The sequence below is a fragment of the Primulina huaijiensis genome, chromosome 8, assembly GCF_012295235.1.
Source record: "Primulina huaijiensis isolate GDHJ02 chromosome 8, ASM1229523v2, whole genome shotgun sequence".
In the NCBI taxonomy this organism is placed as follows: Eukaryota; Viridiplantae; Streptophyta; class Magnoliopsida; order Lamiales; family Gesneriaceae; genus Primulina; species Primulina huaijiensis.
Window position 1 is genome coordinate 11323715 of NC_133313.1, and position 3446 is coordinate 11327160.

The 3446-nt window shown below is 27.6% G+C and overlaps 1 non-coding gene across 1 annotated transcript; it reads right to left on the reverse strand.

Moving 5' to 3' along the window:
- Positions 1-1169: 1169 nt before the first annotated feature.
- LOC140983688 (small nucleolar RNA R71) lies at positions 1170-1280 on the reverse strand. Its single transcript, XR_012176480.1, has one exon. It is a non-coding gene; the product is annotated as a small nucleolar RNA R71 (small nucleolar RNA).
- Positions 1281-3446: the final 2166 nt, after the last annotated feature.

Below are 3446 nucleotides of genomic sequence, written 5' to 3' on the forward strand. Positions count from 1 at the left end.
GCAACTAACTTTTACTTTCCGCATCTAACTTTTACTTTATCGCAACTAACTTTTACTTTTCGCATCTAACATTTACATTATCGCAACTAACATTTACTTTCCGCATCTAACTTTTACTTTCCCGCAAATAACTTATTATATCATATATTTCATTTATTCAATAGCGTGGCTCTGCCGGTTGTTCTAAATGAAATATAATGATTTAATTTAACATTTATTTTATGCAGTTATATATTTATATAGTTATATATATAATCATAGGTATCATATATAAAATATCGGTGAATTCAGTATTTTTTATAGTGGGAACTATATTATATTAGGTGTGTGTTTAAATATTTTTATTTTCTTGGAACCATTATTTATGGTGGTTTCCTTTGTTTTACTTTTAGTTAAACAATATTGCATAAACCAAGAATAAATCCTCGAGCCTTGACAAAATTTATAATTTGTAAACTTCGTTCTTGCATTTGGTAATCTATAAATTAATAAATTTAAACTTAAAATAACCTCTCTGTGGATCGATCTCGTACTTACAAAATATATTACTTGCAGACAACCAACACTTGGGTTAATTATAATTTAAGTAGTAGCAAGTTTTTGGTGCCGTCGCCGGGGAGGTATAAATTAAGTTTATATTTGTTAATTATGTTTTATTTATAAGTATTGTGTTTTTTTTGTATGAGTATTTGGAGTCGAAAAAAAAGTGGTAGACTTATTCGAGTATCTGAAAATAATTTAAACATGGATGATAATTCAAATAATCAAGATAATGATAACAATAATAATAATAATAATAATCAAGAACATGATCAATTAAGAACACTTAGGCACCATATGAACCCTATTAGAACTAGTTCCCCATCTTGTTTAGTTTTTCCTCCTGATGCATCTAATTTCAACTTTAAACCTCAAATTATTCAACTTTTACCAAATTTTCATGGCTTAGATTCTGAAAATCCATATTTACATCTAAGAGAATTTGAGGAAGTTTGTAACACTTATAATGATCAAAATTGTAGCATGGATATAGTTCGATTAAAGCTTTTCCCTTTTTCTTTAAAAGATAAAGCTAAAACATGGCTACAAAATTTGAGATCAAGTTCAATAAGATCATGGGAAGAAATGCAACAACAATTTCTCAAAAAGTTTTTTCCTTCCCATAGAACAAACTCTTTTAAAAGACAAATTACTACTTTTTCTCAAAAACAAGGAGAAACATTTTATCAATGTTGGGATAGATATAAAGAATTACTTAATACATGCCCACATCATGGTTTTGAAACATGGAGAATAGTTTCTCACTTTTATGAAGGTCTAATACCTAAAGATAGGCAAATGATAGAATTCATGTGTAATGGAACTTTTGAAGATAAAAACCCAAATGAAGCTATGGAGTATTTGGATTCATTAGCAGAAAATGCTCAAAATTGGGATAATATAGGCACAATAGAACCACCAACAACTAAAATCAATAATTCAACAAATGGGGGTGGTATCTATAATCTTAAAGATGATATAGATATTCAAGCTAAACTTGCATCTTTAGCAAGAAAAATTGAGTCATTAGAAATGAAAAAGAGTGGTCAATTAAAAAGTATTCAAGAAATTGTTTGTCATATATGTGATACACATGATCATGCTACAAAAGATTGTCCAACATTACCTTCATTTAAAGAATGTCTCCATGAACAAGCAAATTATGTTAACAATTATAAAAAACCAATACTAGATCCTTTTTCAACATCATATAATCCTGGATGGAAAAATCATCCTAATTTTAGTTGGAGGAATGATAATAATGCACAACCCTCACAACAATATTTTCAAAATAACCAAAATCATCAAGGTTATATTCCTTATGTTACACCTCCAAGAAAAAACTTTGAAGATGTAATTCATGCATTTATCCAAAAGCAAGAATCTATCAATATTCAAAACAGTCAATCTATGACTGATTTGAAAGAAACTCTTGCAAAATTTGCATCTGCACTTAATATTCATGAAAAAGGAAAATTTCCATCTCAACCTCAACCTAATCCTAAAAATCAAAATCAAGAATTAAAAAATGAAAAAATTGATCAAATAAAATCTGTTATTACCCTTAGAAGTGGTAAAATAGTTAATGATCCATATAGTAATGAAAACAAGGATCATTTAAAATCAAAGAGTAAGGATGATAATCCTGATACTTTTGAGAATGATGATACCTTAAATTCTAAAAATAATATGTTGAATGATAAATCATCTGAAATAGTAAATGAATCAAATAAACCTCCACCATTTCCTCATGCATTAACAAATCATAAAAAACAAAAAAATGATTCTGATATCTATGAAGTTTTTAAACAAGTAAAGATAAATATTCCATTATTAGATGCTATTAAACAAGTACCTTCATATGCAAAATTTTTAAAAGACTTATGTACTGTGAAGAGAAAATTGCATGTGAAGAAGAAAGCATTCTTGGCTGAACAAGTAAGTTCTATTCTTCAAAATAATTCTAGTTTAAAATATAAAGATCCTGGTTGTCCAACAATTTCATGTATTATTGGAGAAAATAAAATTAAAAAAGCTTTGTTAGATTTGGGAGCAAGTGTGAATTTACTTCCTTATTCAGTTTATGAAAAACTTAATTTAGGAGAATTAAAACCCACTTCTGTTACTCTCTTACTGGCGGATAGGTCAATCAAAATACCTAGAGGTATTGTAGAAGATGTGTTGGTTCAAGTTGATAAATTCATATATCCTGTAGATTTTATTGTTTTGGATACACAACCAATAGAAGTACATAATGAAATTCCAGTAATATTGGGACGACCATTTCTAGCAACTTCAAATGCTTTAATTAATTGTCGAAATGGAATAATGAAATTGTCTTTTGGAAATATGACTCTAGAACTTAATGTGTTCAATTTATGTAAACAACCAAGTATTAATGAAAATGAATATGATAATGAAATTGAAACAATTATGGAAGAAAATATACAAGAAGAAAACTTAAATCAACAATCTGAAGTTTTTTCAATAGAAAGTTTTGAGTCTGAAAATAATTTTAAAAAAGATGATAATACAAAACTTGAATTAAAAGTTTTACCATTCGAATTGAAATATGTATTTCTTGGTGAAAATAAAACATTTCCTGTTGTAATTTCTTCCACTCTTCTACCAAATCAAGAAGAAGATTTAATTAAATTACTTAAGAAATATAAAAATGCAATTGGATGGACTTTGAAAGATATAAAAGGTATAAATCCTTTAATTTGCACACATAAAATTCATTTGGAAGAAAATGCTAAAACATATCAACAACCACAAAGAAGGTTAAATCCACATATGAAGGAAGTTGTTAAGAATGAAGTATTAAAACTATTAGACGCTGGAATTATCTATCCAATCTCAGATAGTAAATGGGTAAGTCCAACACAAGTAGTACCTAAAAAGTC